The following is a 23,158-nucleotide window of genomic DNA, read 5'->3' as shown; positions in this document are numbered from 1 at the left end:
ATGAAAAATTTTTAATTATATAGTTATGATTTACATTGATCATAGTAAATTATTATTGAGATGACAAGAAGCAAAGAGTAAATTGCAATACTCTCAAAAGAATTTTTTTTTTTGAGAGATAAATTAAAAATATTTTGTATATATTGTTCGCTCTGTTGGTGTTTGTTTTATTGTGAACATTCTGATTTGACAGAAAGAGATTATAATAATGCGGCACGTGTAATGGACAACAAAGAAAACAAAAACTGACATGAAAGCAAACAGTAAGAAATTAAAAAAATAAAAAAAGTAAAAATTATTAACAAAACAAAAAAAAAAATGCTCTTATCGGAAATCTATCTATATTCAATTGTTGCTGACGACATGTTGCGTTGCTTTGCAAATAAAATTTTCTTAAGGAGAAAACTCTAATTTTCTATATTAGAATTTTGAACAAGAGATGAAATTACACAAAATCCAAAAGGATATTTTTATTTTGAAATTTCTTTTTTTTTTTTTTAGAATTTTCTGTAAAAAATATAAAAAATTTGTAGGAGAAAAAAATTGAATTTGATGCTTTTTTCAAAAGAAAAGGAAAAGTAAAAAGCGGAAGGATGACAGAGAAGAATGTAAATAAAGTGAGAGAGAGAGAGAGAAAGAGGGAAAGACATAGATTGAGAGAGAGAATAATGAAAAAATATTAAAAATTTGTTGTTTATTTTTTTTTTTTTTGATAAGAGATCATTGACTGAAAATAAATTTTTGCTTTTTGATGTTTAAATGTCATAAATGGCATCGTTTCTGTTTTTATTTTATAGTTAAAAATTTTTTCTCTTTAAATTTTTTGTATAAAATTTTGTTCTAAGAAATATGTGTTGCTAATATTTGGGAAATAGGGTATCATCAAGAGGAAAAAAATGAAAAATATTTTTTTTTTAAATATTCAAAATTTTGTATAAATTTACAGTATAACACAAAAGATCACATGTCATTGCTGTTAAATAATAGATTTCAAAAAAATTGAAGTTGTATTTTTAACATGAAATCCAGACAATTCATTTAACCCTCTTCCAATATATTCAAATATATTTTAAGACGGTTTATATTAGAATAAAATTTACAAAAAAATTGAAGGATGTTGAATTACTAGAAAACTGATAACAATATTTAGAAGAGTTTTGAAAAAAATTTAGCAATTAAAATGTCGAAAAATTTGATTTAATCGAAATTTAAATTATTTCGAATTCTGTTACGTTTTCTGATAATAATACCAACACATTTATAACTTAATAGTAAATTTAATAGAATATAAAAATTTATCGAGATCTCACTGTTTTACTCAACATGTTGCTTAAAATTTCCAGAAAACATTTTGCAAAAAAAAAAAAAAAAAATAATGAGATTTTACTAAGAAATTTTTTTTCTTTACTTTGATTTAAACATTTTTTTAATCTTATGTGTTGAAAAGAAAAGTTTATTTTTAGTTCCAAAAACTACAACATACAATTTTGTCGTATAGTACGAGTAGAAAGTCGTCATTTTATGTTTTCTTGTATAACGTAAAATTAGAAATTTTTTCGATGAAAATTCCTACAATCGCAGATTGTCATCAAAAAAGTATATTATAAAAATTTAATTAAATTTTAATATACATACCTACTATGTATGTATGTGAGTATGCCTATGTGCTATATAGTAATAAAATTGTTAGTGTATTTAAATTCAGGAACATTTTTCTTTTCCTGATGTTAGATTTTGTTCAATCATTTTTTTTTTTTTTTCTAAAAATAACTTTTGCTTCTGAAATTTTTCGAAATAAGAGTAATAGAGACCCTATGGCAAATTAAGAATAAAAATTTCAATTTAAAATTGTAAAATTTTTATTTACTCAAAAATGATATTACTCAAGGGGTAATTTGTGGTGAAGATTTCGTTCGGGTAATGAAAATTTTTTCATATTTATGTGCCAAATGGTGTTGAGGTAAAAGTTCAATGAAATTCCAAAATTGTTAAGAAAAATTTATACAAAATTGAAATCGTTTGAAGACGGAAACTTTCTGAATTTAAGAAACTTTTATATTGAATTTTTAATTATAACCAGAAATTTGAAAATTTAGATTATTCTTTTTATTTCCCTTTAATTCTGTTACTGGTCCGTAAGAAAGTTTTCATCAAAAATTTCGTATTTTTGTTAAAATTTTACTCTTTACATCTTAAAATAATTTATTTTGCGTTCAATTCGCATTTCTTATTGAATTTGTTAGTTACGTAGGTTCGATTAGTATTGAATCGGACCGAATATTATTTATTAAAAAGTGAGAGCAATATTGTTCCATAAAACGCTTAATAACGCTTTAGTACAATGAATTTTTTCTTCATTAACTGAATTTAGAGTGTACGATAGAATTCCACGTTTTTTTAAAAAGTTAAATTACTTATTTATTTCAAATTCTTGTTCGCATATAATTTTAATATTCATAATATTAAAAAATAACAAATAAAATAGTTAAAAACTTGAAAATTTCTTAAAATTTTATTTTTATATTAAACTTTTCAAATTTTATAGAATAGAATTGAAAAAGTTTTATTTCAATTAGAGTTTTCTTATAAAATAATTGTGACTTGTATTCTATTTAATCTCCAAAATATTTCTTAAATAAAAAAGGAAGAAAAGAGGAGATTCTTTAGCCGGTTATTGGAACGTGTGGAAGTTCTATGCAGATGATATTTAATCGGGCAATAGTTCGTAAAAAAATTCGTAATAGCACGAACCCGGCTCCTGCTCATTCCCATCAGCCCCGCAGCGAACTTTCCCCAGCATGTTAAAAGAAACATATTCGCCTGATGACATCTTTCGTGTCCCGCCAGTAAAGACCGGATTCCGCTGCAAGCACAAAGTCAGCCCCAGATTCCCTCCTCGCCAGTCCATCGGCAACCTCGATGCCCGCATGTCCACTGTGGTCAGGCATCCAAGTAAGTGTCACTCTGTTTTCTGTTTACCTGCTATCTGAGAACAAATAAATGATACGGTTCCTATGCCCACTTTCCAAACTGACTCTCAGACAGATCTCTATTGCATGTATTTCGGCTTGAAACATTGTGCAATACAGGTCCAAGCTCACATATATACGCGTGTCCGGGCGGACACCGTATACATCGACTCCGTTTTGGACCCATCCGCATATCACACGCCCAGAACGATTACGAACAACGATCTGTGTTCCAGAAACCTATATAAATGTGGCCATAAAAAAAGAGAATGGAGATGGCTGGGTCCCACGCTGCGGAAACCGAATAACACAATATCTAGGTAGGCCTCAGATTCGAACCAAGAGAGAAAAAAAAGAGTAAGTAGGCCCCATAATACATGGTGGCGAACCACATTTAAGGAGGCCGAATTAATTGAAAAGTACTGGTGAGAAGTGCCTCGCACAAAATAGAGTGCGGTTTAGAGGATTTGTGGAACCCTATGTTCTCCCCGGGAATGAACAAATAAGAAAAAAAAAGAAGAGTATTTGTATGATCAGCATTTTATTGGGTAAAAACAAATAATAGTTCACAGCAAGTAATATTTGCAATTCCTATTTGAATGCAGTCGCGTCCGCGTTTGCAATTTTAATAAATGTAATTATATATTCTATTTGGATTTTTTTCGAAAATCATACGAATAACGTCAGATTCAAGGGACATAAATTCAAAATTTAATACTGAAATTTTATTGAATTTTTTCATTGTAAAAAAAATTTTATAATAAAATTCACAATTTGATAATTTTCAAAATTATAGATCGTATTTTGATTTCAAAGAAAATGGAAAAAGGAATTTAAAAATTTTGAACTGGATTACACTTTCAAATGTCAAATCTATTGAAATCGATGATAATTTGAAGTTGAAAAAATAAAAATTGAAAAAATTTATTCCAGTAAAAAGGAAAAACTTTAGACATTTGCTAACTACTGAAATTTTTGAAAAAAAAAAAAAAAAAAAAAAATTCCTCTTCTTTTATGCTTGGTTTGTTGCTATTATGTTGCATCCTCTTTCATCTCTGTCATAAAACTTTATCTAAAAAGTTCTCAATTTTCAAAAAAACTTTTCTATTTTTTTTTTTTTTTTTGTCAATTTAAAAATTTTTAAAATTTAGTTTTACTTTTATTGATAAAGTTGAAATGGAAATTTTCTCACATTTGCTAACACTATAGATGCATATGTGAATATGTGCTTTACTTTATTATATACAATAATTTCAAAAATTGTTATGAGAATAAGGGTGGAAAAAAAGTATTTGTTATATTTCCGATTTTGTATAACAGTTTTTTTTTTTTTTTCTTGTATTTTATATAAATTTTATAGAATGAAATTAAAAGTTTCGGGAAACTTTTAATATATTTCCGATTTCTATATTTTTAATGTATGCAGCGGTACGTTAAGATTTTAAGATTTCAAGTTCTATTTTAAAATTAATAATATAGACTAGAGAATTATAAAATATTTATATTTTATCATATTAATTTTTAATTTACTTATATAATATTGGCGTGTTTTCTCTTATTTACATTAGAGTAAGTTCATAGATATGTGAAAAAATAGATCAATATTAAATTTTTGTCTCAGATTGCTGAAAGCTAAAAATTCATTAATTTTTATGAAAACACGTTTAGATTCCACTCTACGTAATTGAATAAAATCTTCAGATTCTATATAGTTCATATACTAAGCTGTGACACTTTAAATTTGAAAAATTAACAAAAGACAATGGTGTCCGTTTTCTAAAATAAATGCACTCATATTACAAAATTTTTTCATCTGATCAAATTATAATCTGAATTTTAATTTTTCAATTAAATTACCCGCCTTGATTTTAATATCAACTATACAAAAAAAAGGGAATTATTTGAAATTTTACAATGATTTAATTGTTGCCCCTTGTGATATGCAATTTTTTATTATATGCATTTTTAAAATCATTGATTTATTGAGGTCTTAAGATAATCAAAATTTTCATTTTCAGTAAAAAAACAAAATTTAAATTGTCAAAAAATATATAAACACGTCTACAACGCTATATAATAAAAGTTTTAAGGTGGGTGACATAAAAACGAAAGTAAAATTGTCCATTTCTCAAATTTTATTCTCAAATATTATAAAAAAATTTTTTATATTACCTAAGAAAAATTTATCACTTCATTTCATTCCTTTTTTTGCATACACTTTATAAAATTTGATGCTTGTAATTTAATAATTTTTGCTCTTAAAAAATATAAAATAATTTTCATATCCTTTAAAAGTGTTAAAGTGTAAAAATACAAAAGAAAAATTTTGAAAATTAAAGAAATTTGTAACAAAAAAAAAAATTTTTAAATTGAAAATTTTTTTAGTAACCAAAAAAATCTAGAAAGTTTAAGTATGAAAAAAACAAAAATCTTATTCTTTATTTAAATTTTTTGTCGTTTTTATTTTTTTGCTGTTGAGTTTATTACCCCCTAAGGACATAATGAATTGCTGTTCCCTCATTTATTTTATGAAAAATTTAAAAATTTATTTCACGCTTTATCTTTAAGATTTCTCCGTTTTATACCCTTTCTTTCAGCGTTGATTTTTCGTTGTTTTTTGCAAAAAAAATGTTCTTGGTCTTTCAACTTTTCTCAAATTCATTTTACTTTCATATTATATACAGATACATATATATGTATGTATTTTGTTTTTTAGTACAATATAGAATATTAAATTACATTCTCACTCCAATGTTCTAATATAAATTTTCTTTAAGTATATTTACTAGTTTCATATTTTTTCATTTTATTTTCCATGTTGTTTTTTTTTTATTTTCTTTAATAGAGGGGTTAAAATTTCTTTTTATTTGCTGTGGCCTTTGAACTTGTAATAAAAACAACAAAAAAAAAAAGGACGGAAAGAACGCTAATGAGGAACAAAAATTGGAGTATTCCTTCTGATTCCAATAATTTTATTTGAATTCCTATATATTTGTTTTAAATAAAGAACGTGATTTTGGGCCATGATTTTAGAATGATTATATTTGAAAACTTTTACACCGGTATTGAATCGAAAATTCAATTCAAATTCAATTATATCAAACATTTTTTAATCATACTTTTAGTTTGATAACAAGTTTTGAAAACTTCATATTGTAATAAAACAAGTTAAACAGTAGGTAGTAACACTGGAAAAAGAAATGTCATGTTCATATAGAAGTAAAACTTTAACGCTGTAATAAGTAAATAAGGAATTAATTCTTGTTTCCATTAAAATCTTGTGTCACAGTGTATCTAATGTCCGAGAAAACACAGAATTCACTTTTCATACGCTCATACTTACGTCTTGGGCTCAGACAGACATTAAATTTTTAGTTTTGTAATTATTGCTTGATTGTATAACATCGTTGTGCGAATACTCGAGCAACTAAATTATTGCGTCAATTCAAATCTAGTGCCTTAACCAAAAATTATATTCAGTTTGTAAAAAATTATAAAATGTTTGATTGCATACGATCATACAATTGTATGTTTGAATATATACCTATATGAAATACAAATCAAACAGTTGTAAAGTTTGCAAAAATTGTATGACTGCTTGACCCCTTAATAAAATTATTTTACTTTTACATTACAATTTTATTTGAGTGTATGAAAATTTAATTTTTGTACTATTATATAGTTTTTGTGTAAATGTTATATGTTATAAATAGCGTATATATAATATTAATTTTCCTATACATATATATAAAATCCTTTTAATAATTTTCATCTTCTTAACGATTTATCAAATTTTATATGAATTAATTATGTCCGTATATGTGTGTACATTGGATATCTAATAATACCATTCTTGATCGTTTACAATATGTAGAAAAAAAAAAATGTATGAATGTCTGTGTATTTAAAAATTCACAGATGTACGAACTCAATTATATTGTGTGTACCCCCATTGACATGAAAATCTATTATTATGCTATAATATAGTTTCTCTTTTATTCTTATTTTATTATGAGCTTTAAAGATTAAATGTGAAAAATAAGTAAAAAAAAAATAAATAAATTTATTGTTTATGATAATAAGGAATTAAATCTTTCTTTTATTATCTGTTTATCCTTAGACACATGAACTGAACATATATATATATATATACTTAATATGATTATCTGAAAGCATACATATAAAATTGTATTATAAATATTGTTCTTGTTAAGTTGCATATTTTATTGTACAAAACTGCCATCTACATTCATTTTTTCCTTTTTTTTTTTCCTGTTATACATATAAGAACATTTTAAATGTAGTGTGATTTCGTGATAGCCATTAAAATATTCATGTGCTTATGGTCTCATCTTCCATATGTATACATACATAATATATAAAATATAGACGGTCACAAAATGTACAAATATTTATAGCAAAGTTAATAATATGCTTTATGCATAACTGGATAAGAAAATTTTATGTGTATATTTGTGACAGGAATTTATAACTTGCTATTAAAATTTATAGAATAAAATTTTCATGTGTGATAAAATAGAAAAAAAAAACAATACAAATTCAAAAACATTGTGTTTTATAAAATTTCATTCAAATAAATAATTTAATTATTCTATGGAAAATGATTTTTTAATATTTTATGTAGAAAATTTACAAATACTGAGAAAGTATAGTAAAATTTGTATACTAAAAGAGTAAGGGCAGTTTTAAAGTATTTTTGATGTATAATGACAATTTGCTCATGCTTCCTTCCTATGTCAAATATTTAAACTCTTTTAAGTAATGTTTTTCTCATTGCATATCATATATTAATGTTTTAGAGAGAAGAGAGAACATGTGTTAATATTTTGTTAGTAGTACTGTTGCATATTAACATGGGAAATTGTGGGTAATTTTGAAAATTTATTTTTCGTTTTTCGTTTGCAATTCTCAATTTCCTTTAATTTTGTCAATTCAGCTATAATTAATTAATAACAATTATAAGGAAACTAATTAGAACTTGGGATTATGGATTTATTTTTTTTATCAGTTTTATTAAATATAACAATATTTTTACTCGCATTTTTACTCCCATTCAAAGTATTGAAATCTTTTAAATCTTTTTTTTTTTATCTTTGTGATAAAAAAGAGATTCCGAATTTTCCGAATTGAATTTTGTATAATTCTTGTATTTTTCATTTTACGCTTGAGGGTGAGTAAATTTTAAAAATTAAAATACAAAAAATATATTTATATTCTGTCAGAAATTTGAGTAAATGTCCGTATCTCATTTCATATTCTTTCAAAACATAATTTTTCGACTTATTCAATTTTTTTTTTCTCTCTAAAACTTTTATTTATTTAATTTTTTGTTTTCGAATTTAAAATTAAAATTTTATATTTTATAAATTTTTGTATCTTGTGTGCGTAATTGTAAATTCAAAAGGAAATACAAGAATTTTTGGTTTTTTTTTGTTAATTTTATTATTCAATTTTATTTTTTTAATATTTGAATTTAAAATTAAAATTTGTAAATTTTTTGTTTTCTCTTTTATTAAATATTTAAATTAGAAACTTTGAAAAAACTTTCTCTTCTCATCAATTTACGAATTTTCCTTGTGGGTATTTTTTTTTTGCCTAATTTATATTAGAATTTATTTCGAATGCTTAAATTCAATATTTTAAGAAAATTTTTGCTTACGCAATTTTGCCAACGCCCCCTCCCCTCCGCGCAAGCCCCCTTGTCAATCATTCATTACCCTCCCCAACAATTATTTTTGATATTTTTAAATCACTATGAAAAATTGTTGAATAAATTCAAAATATACGCAACCAAAATGTTTACTTTACCAAAGTATGCATGGAATTTATATACGTTTGTGAGGGTATAGAGCGAAAATCAAAATATTTAAGGAAAGCATTAGAAAAAATCAACTGAATTTTTTTTTTATTGATTTGTCATTCTTTATTCAAATGCACGAATTTTCCTTTTTTTTTTATTTTATTGTTTTTTTGTTCGGCATCACTTTTTTTTTCCGTGAAACCAATAATCATCTTTATTGGACCCTAGATTTTGTGTTTTTTTTAATGTTATTTAAAAGGTTGGAAAATTTTATTCAATAAAGGTATATAAATGTACATATATCTAATATTTAAATATATGTTAAACATTAGGACCTTGTAAATATCAGACTACTTGGGATGTAAGACGTAGATATCAGAAAATAATATGAAAATCATTGGGTTTAATTCGAATTTGATTTCGAAATTAATATATCAAAAATTTCTTGAAGACGGCAATACGTAAATCTTTAAAAATATATTTATTTTTTGTTCTATATCTAAATACAAAGCCTCACCATCCGACACTGTTTTGCCCTAGTTACTTTACTTGGACGCGTGTTATTTCCTGTTTCATTTCATGAATATAAGACAAAGGAAAATTTACATTCGAACTGGTTTTTTACTTATTATATAAGATTGGAAAGGGATCGCTTTCGAATTGTATTTGGTCTTTAGGAATATGTAATTGAGCCTCTTGGCTCCAATCTAGTTTTTATTTTCGGATTACTTCTAAAAAATTATTTTTCTTGTGTTATGAAATTAATTGAAAATCTTCTATTCTTCTATATTTTTTTCCGAATATATTTTGTAGTTTATATACGATCGCTATACACAATTAAAACTACAGAAGGCAATAGGCAAATAGTAGCCGGAAAATTACTGAAAATCTTTTCGACTTTAAAAAAAAAAACAAATTTATTCTTAATTTCTGATTCAGTCCAAATAAATTTTCCATTTTATTCTTGAAAATAAGAAAAAAAAAAAATTTTTTTTTTTTGTTTTTTAAATTGACTGGAAGAACTTGGGTGAAAAAGAAATTTGGAATTGCAAAATATTTTAAATAGCCTCAAAGATTTTATATATTAAGAATTTAAAAGAAAAGAAACTTATTGCGTTTTCTCGTATTTCTATAATATGAAAAATATAAAACAAAAGCAAATACATACATAAAATGTAAGTGTATATATGCATATAACATAAAATTAATTTAAAATGTGTAGAGGTTTTCAATGTTCAAGTTTTTATCTCTAACAAATAGTTAACGATAATGATAACGTTTGAGTATTTGAGCCGGTTTGTCCGATTTTATGATTGTTCCAATTGAAACTATATGTAATTTATTGAAACACAACCTCTTTCATTCGCTTCCTCTAGATTTTATCTCAATTTTTTTTTTAATTTATTTTACCATTCTGGCAAATAATTGCGTTGAATTTTAAAGTTTTAAGAGCATTAGTGAATAATTTTTTTAGGTACCAATTATGGTACAAATTCAGTTCGTTAAATCCGATACGCTACAGAAATCAATGAACATTCATCGGATTTCCAAAGGAAATATCTACATACAAAACAAAAATTTTATTAAAATTAGTTCAGCCGTAATATCATCAGTTCAGACCATAAATATGACACTGAAAATAATGAATTTGCGTTCCACTAACACAGTAGAGTGCTGCATACTTTTCTAACATACGAGTAACAAATGCAAAACAATAAATTATAGAAATTATTTCCTGTTTTGTTCTCTTAAGTGCGACTCCTTTCCAGTTTTAATAAATGCGACTAATCACTTAACTTATAAAAACTTTTCTAATAATTCTTAAAGTGTGTTCATTTTTATAATAAATTTTCAATAAACACAAAAAGAAAAAAAGTTTTGTATAAAATAAAAAATATTTTTTTTCTTGTTTTTGTTTTTTTTTTGTCTTGAAAATGGAAAATTTCCACTTCATATAAAAGTAAATGAACAAAATCGTCATTTTAAAAATTCTATTAAAAATCTTTGTGTGTGTGTGTGTGTGTGTGTGTCAAAGAAAGAGGATATAGCTTTGATGTAAAGTTTTGTGACCAACAAAAAAGAAAAATAAATAAAACCGCACAAATATTCCACAACAATATAAATTGTTTAATGGATGCCATCATGGCCAAATAACTCTTGTATAAATAAATAGAGAAAAAAAAAAAATGGGACAAAATTTTTAAAATTACAAAAACATTAACAATTTAGGGGAGGGGGATGGGATGAAGATGAAGTGGGGGGAAGAAATAGTGTTTTTTTTATTAAGATAATTTAAAAAGGTTAAAAAGGGTGACCTCTAAACACTGAAAAATAATTTTTTTTTAAATATTTTTCAAATATTCATGGAGTAAAATTTATTGTGTATCATAGACGATTTTAATGTATGAATACATGCAGTATTTGAAAAATTTTTCCTTAATATCAATATTTTATTAATTTGGTCCTCTTAATTGTTCTTTTAAATGAGTTGCATAGTGAGTGGTGTTAGGATATTTTACGAAATTTGCATTTAATTTAAAAATATTCATAAGTCTTATTTCAGAAATCAGAGAAAAAATTTTCAATATCATAAAAAATTTGGTTATAAAAAAAAAATGGAATTTATTTGCCTATTCGAAGCCCTTCCTATATTAAATATACAAAAATAAAATTTAAATATTTGTTTTTTTTTTTTTTTATTGATGAAAATTTTATAATCAAATTATATTCATTTAAAGAGTCCTAGAAAATCTTAAAAGAAAAAAAAAATTTCTACTGTAAACAAAACAAATTTGTATTTTTTTTTGAAAAATATTTTTCAAAAATTTAATGAATATTTAATTGAGTAATTAAGTGATTTGTAGTTTTATATTGAAATTTTTAATTAATTAAAATATTTTTTTTTGAAAAAATTCCAATAAATTATTTAAATAAACTTGAAAAGATTTTGGATCTTCATTTTATTCAATTCGAATATAATTTAATTTAGAGTGACGTTTAGAGTTTAGAGGATGTTTCGTCCTCCTCCAGGCACAAACGACAGAACCCGTCTTCCACCCTGCCCATCCATTTCAGATGGACAATCGGGAGGCAGTGACTCGAGTGGTGAGAACACCCATCAATAGCCTTAAATGTGGACGACCAACCATAGCTAGCCTCCGTCCCTCCCCGCCCTAAAGGGGACACAAAATTTTTAGAGTGCGAGAGGCCCAGGTAGCTGTTTCAATGTTCAACCCTGGCCCACCTCTCCCAGTCACTTCTTTGGCAACAGAAAGTCTGGTTACGGTCCATTGAAAGAAGTATTGTTGTCCCTTTCCATATAAACTTTTGTGTTTTTCGAAATTTTAAAAAGACTTAATAATGCACTATATTTATAATTTCAAATACTTTTGACGTAATAATGACCCTTTTACAATATTATTTTGTGTACCGGCAATAGCTGTTTACAAGACAATAAAATAAAATAATTTGAAGTTGTATCGGAGTTATTACAAGAATTATTATTTTTTTTTGCAAATAATATTGCAAAATTAAAGAACCAACACCAATATTAAATTTTTATTTCTAAAATATAGAAATTTTTCTATTCCACTATTGGAATTAATTCAAAAAATTCAAAATCCATTGTGCAAAATCCTTTTTAACACAAAATTAATTATTAAAATGGGAAACAGAAAATTACTTATTATCAGATGTATTGCTAGGACTAAGCATTGTACGAAGAAGTAAAAACAATCGGAACGCCAAAAATTTCAAAGATTTCCAACCCTCTTCCAAAATAATACATCAAAACCTGTAAAAAATCGACAGCTAAAATTTTTATTTGACAAAATTTTAATTTCATTTTATTCGCATATATTATGCATGTTAAAATTCTTTATCTGTATGTATAGAAAATTCAATTATGAAAATTATTTTTCAATAGGCACAAAAAAAAAAACGATATATAATGAAAAAAAAAGGCTCTTAAGATCGAAATAATTAAAAATTCATAAGTTTTTGCCTTTCTCTTCTTTTTCCCATATCTTTTGTTAAGATAAAATAAGTAATTGAAAATAATTTTACTTACCTAAAGGATATATGAAAATGTTTATTATGTTTGTACATTTGTGTTACATACGGTATAAAATTTTCATTATCATATTATGTTTTTTTCTCTCGGTCTCTCACAAAAAAATATTTTTATTTTCTTAATTTCATTATAAGAGTATAGCTGTTTTCACCATATGAGTTTGTGTAGTTTGTGACACCAAATATATGTATTTTATGTATTGACATTATTACAGTTCTTGTGTTGAAATGTTAAATGATATGCGAAACAGTAAGATCGAATTTTTTGTTTCCTTTCAGTTGCTATATATTTTTTTAAACAGTTTCCTTTGTCCATTAAATTTTCCGCCATTTTCATTACAGTTTATTATACCAGATATAGTAACCAGTATAAAAGTTTTTTTGTGTTTTTTCTCCTGGTTTCATTTTGCGTCATCTTGTGTAGGCAGATATTATAGTGTACGTAAATATTGTAAAAATTTCACACAATAAATTCTGAAATTAATATGGAAAAGTAAAAAAAATAAAGAATAAAATTAGTGTTGTTTCATAAATACTGTTACAATAGTAAGGAAAAAAAAAAATTTTTTTTTACAGTTTAATTTTCTTGTTTTATTTTTTTTTTCTGTTTAATTTTTAACTGTTTTGTTGCTGTTATTGTTTGTTAATCTTTGTTGAAATCTTGAAATGAAAAATATTTCTGATGTACCACGTTCTGTATATTTGGTTTTCATAAAAAATTAAAATGAGTCTTGTTTAAGGGTATAGAAGGAAAAAGTAAAAAGAACCGAACAACTTTATCGTAAGGTTGTAATCGAGTTCAAAGAGTTTAATATTAAATGGAAATATTTTGTTGAAATGTTTTAATTAAAATGAAAATTTCTTGTTTGAGAAAAAAGGAAAGAAAATTTTGCATCTCATATTTTTATTTTAAGTTTTTAAAGGATATTGTAAATTTAGTGTTAAATTTTTAAAATTATTTTAAAATTTAATTAAATTTTTCATTAAAAACAAAAAACAACACGTACATAATCACTAACAGCCTAGAGTCAATGTTTACAGTTCAAATCTTAAGGTAGCAGTAATCCTAATCAATTTAATCTTAAGGTACACCTCAAATCTCAATTCCTAGTGAATTTTCTTATCGCTGTACCTCTTACTATCATTTGCACAAAAATGTCGTTGTGCAAGTATTTAACTATTACGAGAAAAAGACGGCGGCTCATATCCTATAACGCTTTACATCTTAAAACAGACACCAGTTATGTATCCGAAGGGATATCTGGTTTGTGTATTGTGATCGTAGCTGATGATAAGCTCTAAATCTATTAGTTTATGAGGGCTATAAATTTAATAAATATGCTCAAATTTTCGTTATATATTTCTAACATGCACTGATTTCGTCTTCTTGTCAACTTTTACTAATTCTAATTAATTATGAATCTATGAGTTCAGATTTGGGGCGACTATGTTTAATGTTCTAACTAGCCATTACTTCTCTATTACTTACCAGAAAATTGTTGCAAAAATATAAAATGAGTTTTGTCATCTTTCTCTAAATGATAAAATTGCGGAAGCTTCTGCGTTATTTAAGGAGTAACACGATTTATATCGAAAATTTTCTCGACTAAAATTTATCAGGAGAACAAATTTAAGTATAAATTTTGAAAAAAAAGTCTGCGGCTTGTTAAAATTTGAATATAATTTACTTTTCAAGTTGTCTAATTCATGCAGAAATTTTCATCATTACGAATTTTGTTTAGTTTTGTCTAAATAACTCATATTATCGTTAGTTTACTAATTACAAGAATAATTTTCAATAGATTAAGTAATCATAAAGTAAAGGAACAAAAAAACCTAAAAAAAAAAAGAAGAAAGAAAATAATATGCAAAGGACTGCAATGCAATATAGATGGCGTCTTGTAATAGAGTAATAAAATCACTTGAATTTTTTATTTTACTTATTATTTTTCTTATTTTCTCATCATTATACTTCATATATAAAATATGAATTTTATATGACTGGCCCCATACTATCCTAAGGCAATAAGCTGTCATATCGCGTAATTCTAATTTTCATGTTATTTTCATAATAAATAATCATCTCTTCATTTGTTACAGTTTTATTCCTAGGCTATTATGAAATTTTTTTTTTTTAGCTATGTAACATAATCATCACATGCCATTATGATTATCATGGTTAAAAAAAAAATTTTCAATTTTTAGATGTACTGGTTATCTTAATTAATATGCAGTGATTGTCCGAAATCGTTTATATATCAGTCATTGGCAATCTTTTTCACTCTAAGGGTGATTAGTGATATTTTCCTTTTTAAAAAATTGTTTTAGTGTGATAAGTCAATTTTATATTATTTAGTATTTCATTGAGAAAATAATAATTCTCGGTGTTGGGAGCATGTTTTCTCTCTACTGTAATCATTATAGTTCTTATTATAAAAACCCGAACATATGGTTCGGAACACACGAGGAAAATACAAGAAACAAAAGGCTTAGGTCTGTGTTTGTTGAATGATTTCATCACCTGTTTCATCTTATACCGTAAAAACTGTTCCAAGTTTGCAAAAATGGAGAATTCTAACCCAAGTCTTAACTAAAAATTCATAAAGAAATATCTTCAAAGGTCATTTTGTCTTGCAAATGCTTCTATCTTATTATTTTGTTTCTTTTTATTGCAGGACATAAGGTTTTAACAAATCCTGTGAATCGCATTCTATTTTAGGGTGAATACTTCAATTTCTGACCACCATTTTTTCATTTAATTCGGCCTCTTCAATTGTGGTTCGTCGTCCCATGTTACGCGTCCCGCCCCCACCCCCCTTTATTTTTTCTTTCTGGTTTCAATTAAATACCTGCCTGACTCTTATGATTATGAGACTTCCGTTACGTGTATTCTAGCCATCTCAACATTCTTTTCCTTGAAGTCACATTCATAGCTTTCTGATCTAATCTGTATACAGTCAAAGTTGGCGAATCTATAGTAATCGATATGTAATCGGAACGCGGGCCAAATGTTTCTGAGACCTTGTATTATATCTTATATATAGTACTTATAATATTGTTGTGTTGTACAATATTGTGCATATAATGTTGCGAATATATAATGTGATTCAATTGATGTACTGCTGTTTTTATAAATGTTGTTCGTATAATGCCAAAGTTTTATGCAAGTGTTTGTATTATTGTTTTTAATGTTTCATTTTTATCTTTTTAAGAAATGTTTTTGAAAAATGCTCATGAGTCAAATGAAAACATTTTTTTTTTGTTTTTTGCTTTTCTATTTCTTGACATTATGGATCACTTAATCCACGAGTTGATCTTTTAACATTTTCTCCATCATTATAATATAACTGGTATATCACCAGTTTTTTTACTATCATTCAATGTCTATCATTATTTATTATCATCCATATAGAAAAAAAAAATCACTGTATATAATCGGTATGTTCTAGTTTTTCTTTTTCATATATATACACACTAGATTAATGTTATAATGTCTATTGAAAGGGGTGTCGGAGAATCAAATTTCAAAATTGAATTTTTTCGAAATTTTCCAGTAAATTTTCTAGTATGCAAGTTTAAAAATTTTCTGGTAAAATTTCAATGCATATTAACTACCAATTAGAATTGGATATTACAAATATTCTATTTCAAATTTAGTTTAACTTCGTTCTGCCCTGGATGACAGGTATGAAGTTTCGTTTAAAAGGGTTGGAATGAAGTAGTTGAGGTAACATTTTCCTTTTTTTTTTTTTGACATTTCACCTTTCTAACCCTCATTTTCATTGTGGGTTTCAATATAATATAACTGACGAGCTATCGTATTATTCGGCTTGCGTTACGCGTATTATTCGGGGAAAATAATTTTTGTTAAAGATAACGTTTTACTAAAGTAGACGTGACCGAAACAGCTTAATGTGTCATTGAATTTTTTGTTAAATTGTTTTATTTGTGATTGACAATATTGTAAGAGAACATTTTAATTGTAAATAGAAGATGGAGTGAAGAAATATATTACCTGTAATAGACTTAGCAAGTAATTATTATAAATCAGTTTGAGGCAATTCGAAATGAAAGCAATATAAGGCTAATATGGACTGTTTCACCTTTCTGTTGAATTAGGCGAATTGATATTCAATAACAATTGAAGAGGTAAGTGGACAAAGGGGTTAACTAACATTTTGACGAAAATCGGGTTTTTCGGATAGTATACCGTTATATTTCATATATTTTAAATTGTGATTACTCTTATAGCTAGGAACTTAATAGAAGGCGAGATTGACAGTGAACATTAATAATTTTACAATTTGTTCATGAAAAAGTTTGTTACAATGCAAATGTAAGTTAACCTCTTTGTCAACTTACCTCTTCAATTATTAAGAATTTGAGATTTCTGAATTAATTTTGGTAACAAAACACTCAATAAAACTTAAATTTCTCGGGTTTCCTACAAAAATATTTTCTGTATAATAAATTTTATGGTTAATTAAATTTTTGTTATAATGACTTGAACCCAAAATCTAATTGTACAAAATCTGACAAATTCAAGTTTCAATTATTAAATTTTTATCCTTGTTTTTCTGATATACTCGTAATGTTCCTATATATTTAAGTACGTTTAACCATTTATACATACATATATTACGTATATATGTTCATATATTATTATGAATTTAAGAAAAATAAATTATTAAAATTGCGGCGCTTATGCTGGATATGAAATTCATAATAAATTCTCTTCTTCTTGTTATTTTATAAGATTAAAGTCATGTTATATCTAAAAAAATTTTTTCTCCTTCTTCTTATTCTTTTTATTTTCTTACTTTATTATATTTTCTAATAACACGATGAAAATAATTTTATAATGTTGTATGAAATTTAGTAGTATGATGATTGAATGACTCAAATGATAGTGAAATGAAGGCGCTGCTTGATTAACAACACTATTAATTCCGCCCGCTATATATAATGATGATGATGATGATGATGATAATGATGATTACAAAATGTACGTTACGTATGATGGTTATGCATTTTTATATAATACGTTATGTATATACCTACATACATATAAATCATGTTGTGTTGATGCATTAAAATCATCACACAAATTGTAATCATCAATATTATGATAAATCATCATTGCATTTATGATGATTATTATACTTATACACAAAGAAATCAACAAATCTTGTATATTTTCAAAAGTTCGGAGTTAATATGCAGTTCAAGTTAATATAAAGGGTGATTTTTTTGTTGTTTAATTTTTCATATTTTTAATTTTTTTGTTTTTTCAAATCAGCTCTGTTTGATAATGTTATTTAAGCAAATAATGAAATTAATGGTTCAATATCGTTTTTAAATTATAAATACTTAAGAAATGTATTCGAAAATCAATTGATATCCTCCCGTTTAGAACTTGTTAAAATGTAATCCCAGATCATGCGATTTTATGCCTCAAGATTTTGTTTTGAACATTCGCTTCCAAAACGAGTATAATTGGTGATAAAATGGCGAAAAATTTCCGAAAAAGTAGCTAAAAATTTGCCCCCTTGAGTCTCACCACAACTATATTATGCATAATTGCGATCAATTCGAGTGATCAAATTGATCACCTATAATTATAGGTTTGGTTATTATGAGGGTCATTTTTATATTTGCATGTAAATTAAACTTAAAAAATAAATGGTAATAATTGACTTGTCCATTCAAAAATAACGTATGCATGCGAGCTTAAAAAATTTCCCCGTATCTAACGTTAAGTTGAAAAACTAAGCTATTAAAAGATCACCCTATTTAATGTAGAAATTATGATATTCTTGATAATAGTTGATAATGATTGTAAATATGAGTGAACGAGAAGAGTGTTTAACGTGAAATGAAATGGGATTAACCCTCGTACGCCTTTATGACAAACTGATTAACTATATACACCATAGTTATATGATGTGTCTTGTTTTTTTTTATGACGATTATGTTGATCGTATAAATATTAAGTGTGTTTGCGAGCGTGTACGGTATAATGTATATATGTTAAATTTTTAAGCATGGTTATACTTGGTATAATGCTATTTGATAGTGATGCAGATGCAATTATATGATTGCGCAAGGTGAATGCAGATTTTTTTTTTGTTTTGTTGCTGGTTGTTTTTTTTTTTTTTTTTTGTATGAGGAAGTTTTTTGCATTAAAAATACGCGCGTGATATGCTCTCTTAATTTTTTGTTGTTGATGTTGGATTAAAGATTTGAACTTTAAGAAAATATTAATAATAAAAATTGTGGGAGGGTAAGGGAATTGAGGAGTTTAAGAAAAAATAGTAAAATTATTGGATTAAATACGGTCATAAATCTTATAAATTAGAGTATTATGAGAATATTATGGAAAAAAAAGAAGGAAATTAGAAAAATACTACGAGTATATTGAGACCGTGCTCTAATTGAAAGGTTTATATGTTAAGTGAATTTAAATTGAGTCGATGTTTTTTTATTTATTTTTTTGTTTTATTTTTTTAAAATTAAATTGAATTATTTAAGAATAAATTGAGATAAATTTTTAGAGATTTGTTGTTAGAAAAAATTTAATGTTATACTAGCCTATACTATCATATAAAATGTGATTGATTAGTATATTCTGAAGCCTCTTCTACTTAATATACCGATTATTTTGTAATTATTAAGTTGAAGATTAAGTAGCCATAGTACAGAATAGAGCGTCTATATATTATTTTATATGTATGAGAATGTGAGAGATGATATAAAGTATAGCAATCTTAAAGGTTAAAGATAAATGGATAAAATTTATAATATTATAAATTTATAATTTGCTATGAAAAATTTACAATATTGTAGAATTTTACAAAATTCATCTATATTTTTTATTAATTAAAAAATAATTATTAAAATAAATCTTTTCTCTTAAAATCCTTATACTTTTTATTAATTAGATTATGAATTTTATTGGAAAGAATTCATTAATTTTTATTTTATAAATTTAAAATCTTTAAATTTGAAAATTTTTTTACAAATAATTTTATTTCAAGATCCACTTATTGTGGGTTTTGTAGCAATATTACGGGTATTTACGAACTTATAGAAGAATAATTATTATTAGACGAACTTATATTTTATTGAAATACGTTTTTAATAATATTTTTTGTAGAAGAAAGAAAAGTAATTCAGGGAAATTGGAATGGGAAGTATAAGAACGTTTAAAAAATACAAGTATATCAGGAGCTTATGAACCTTTACTTATTGATTTTCAAGTATATTTACTGCTCCTTGTTGACAAAATTATTTGTTAGCTTTCATAATGGATTGAAAATATTAAAATGTGAACATTTATAGCACATATACCAAATACAGCAGTGTTACAGTTGACTGTTATGTTTTTTGAATTTACTCTGAATTCATTCTAAAAATTTAAGGAATTCAAAAAAATTCACTCATAAAATAATGTTATCCCACAATAACTCTGTTAATGTGCCCTTAGAGGACTACATACGTTTTTCTATTTAATTTGTAGAATCTCGTCATATAGTCGAATCCAATTTTCATTTCGGTTTATCTTTCATATATATACAAAAATTTATAAATAATTTTTATAACTACAATACTTGATGACAATTTAAATGATAATATTAAAATTAGTTGAAATTTTTCAAAATATTTTCACTGTCATCAACATTATTTTTGTATAACTATCATTTTTATAAAATTATGTCATTGTGATTTTGTTCATTCTTCTTCATTTTGAAGAATGAAATAAATCAAAAAAAAAAAAAGAAAAACATTTTTCAAGATGAGAAACTTACTTCATCACAAAACTTCCTCCACAAATATAAACTCAAGTATTTTTATATAATAATAAGCATGCCAGTTATAAATTATACTTAAATTTTTGTAACTACTCCATGTATTTTGTTGTATGCTATAGCAATCTATGTATGTGGGTATCGTACCAATGATATTTAACTTGAAATTTTTTTTAATATTTTCTTTATTGCCATATCATCAACATTTTAAATTTTTAAATAATTTTTAAATGAATTTTTCAATTTTTATTTTCTAACATTTTTGAAATTTTACAAATGTCAAAGTAAAAATAACTAAAAAAGTGAAACTGAGTATGAAAAAAAAAAAAATAAAAAAAAAAAATTATTTTTCGTTTCAATGAAATGTTGAAGAAGTTGTAAACAAAAATTTAATTTTGCTTTTAAAAAAATTTTCGAAAAATAGAGAAACAGTTTCGATTTCGAAATATGCTAAGTGATTTCTTGAACCTCACAATGTTTATGGTTAATAGGAAGCCAAAATACTGTAAAAAAAAATTGCAACATTGAAAACTTAAAAAAATTCTCTAACTCTGATAGGCTCTTCTAAATTTTAAATGGTTTTTCAAAAAAAAAATTAATTAAGAAGCTTAACTATAAGACAAGCCTCATATTTGCTAACTGAATTTTATAGGAGCTTTAAACTATGCATATATTCGTACAGATTTCTGTTTAACGTTGAATTCTGATTCGATTAAGTTTTAAATTATTTAAAGATAAAATTAGGTCAAATCAATGGTTTGTAATTTAAGGCTTTTCCAATTAACAAGTGAAAGTACTGCTTTTAAAAGCAATCTAGCGATATACTACATTATTAAAATTACGATTATTCATATACGAATATATTTAAAAAATTGCATACATTTAGGATGAACGGATTATGCAGTCTTTGAAATAAAGCAAAATTTTAAAGAGGCATTAACATAATGCTCGATTTTAAGGGCTAATTGCAAAAGTTAAGAAGAATAATTATATTTTTCAATGGCATGACATTTACCGTTAGCGTTTTGTGTTTATAGAAATTTAAAAAAGCTTGCGGTTTTGCAAATATAAGGTGTCAAAAATTCAAGTTTTACAATTTTTTGAGCGGCATTAACTTGAGAGAGGGTGGAAATGGAAGAAACTGTTTTCAAAAATTTTTCAGAAAAGTACTAAAAATTCCATAAAACTTTCACTTTATTTAATTTCTTATGCAATTGAGGCAGTGACTTAAGAACCAAAAATTAATTCATGAGAAATAATTTCATCATATACTCAAAAATTATCCGGACTGCTTTGAGTTACTTAAAGTAACTACGTATATATAAAATAAAAATACAATCATACCTTAGAAAATATTTAAGCCGCAGTGTTCAACTTAAACTGAAAATCTGCAGTGTATTTAATAAACTGGTTCATTGTTTTAAAAAGGCGGTTATCAATAAATTTAAGATTGTAGTCTTCATGTTACTCGTATAAAATCAATAATTTGCACGGAACTCAAAAAGTAACTTCGTATTTTCGTTTAAAAACAAATCTAATCTAAACCCCAAAAACTGGCACACTATTACTTAGATATGTGAAAATCTAGTACTAAGATTTTTGATATGCAATTTAAAATTTGACCCATAACTTATATTCTAAATATAAAGGTTACACGCTTCAACGAATACTCTTTCAAAACTATTTCGATTTAGTATTGACATAATAGGTATATGCGTTATGCCTGTTCATAAAATATCAAAAAAGCTTAATCATTATTGTATCACATTAAAATTTTAATTGCTTTCGGTATATAAGAGCCAAGCATATATAATGTAAAAAAAAGAACATTTTAAATATTTAGTACGCCTAATATTGTGATTTCAGAGTCTCAAAAGAAAAACAGCAACTCAAACAACAACAACAACAGAAATAACACAAATGAGTGCTACCCAAAAAAAAAAAAAATTAATTTTTGTTTTCAATTTCATTTTTGCTGCTATTTTACTCTCATATTCATTTATACATAGAAAGTCTATTTGACTTTGTACACGCATATTTAATTCTTGCTTTAAATACCTATATACACAATTTAATATTAAAACATACACACACACACATAAATTTTATATACAAATTAATGTTGGCTGGTTTTTTTTTTTTTGGTTTTTTGGTTTTTTTTGAAACAACCTTCCAAATAAGGATTGCACATGTTTTATATTAATCCAATAACTCCAATGTGGATTCCCTCAATTTGAGAAAATTTTTGCAATATGGAAAATTTTCAAAAAAAAATCCCATAAAATGTCATAGTTGTATTTAAATTTTTATTAGAATTACCGGAAAATCGACTTTAAGGAATCAGATGGCGCCTCATGTGTTTCTTTTTTTTTTTTTTTTCGTTTTTGTTATTGTTTTTCATTATTATATTTTTTTTTTTTTTATTAAATGTTTTATACATTATACTTAATCTACATACAAACGTAGATATAAAATTTCTTTCATGTGCA

The 23,158-nt window shown here is 25.2% G+C and overlaps 1 long non-coding RNA gene across 1 annotated transcript in view; it reads right to left on the bottom strand.

Annotated features, from left to right (window-relative positions):
• Window positions 1-23,158, bottom strand: part of LOC129614212 (uncharacterized) — a 149,396-nt gene that overhangs the window by 10,928 nt on the left and 115,310 nt on the right. Inside the window, exon 6 of the long non-coding RNA XR_008697365.1 lies at window positions 12,860-13,335. This is a non-coding gene — a long non-coding RNA (uncharacterized LOC129614212). The remainder of the gene's footprint in view (window positions 1-12,859; window positions 13,336-23,158) is intronic.

The sequence above is a fragment of the Condylostylus longicornis genome, unplaced genomic scaffold (genome assembly GCF_029603195.1).
Source record: "Condylostylus longicornis isolate FDR11 unplaced genomic scaffold, ASM2960319v2 ptg000106l, whole genome shotgun sequence".
In the NCBI taxonomy this organism is placed as follows: Eukaryota; Metazoa; Arthropoda; class Insecta; order Diptera; family Dolichopodidae; genus Condylostylus; species Condylostylus longicornis.
The sequence above is the reverse complement of the archived record's forward strand: the minus strand, read 5'-3'. Positions and strand labels throughout refer to the sequence as shown.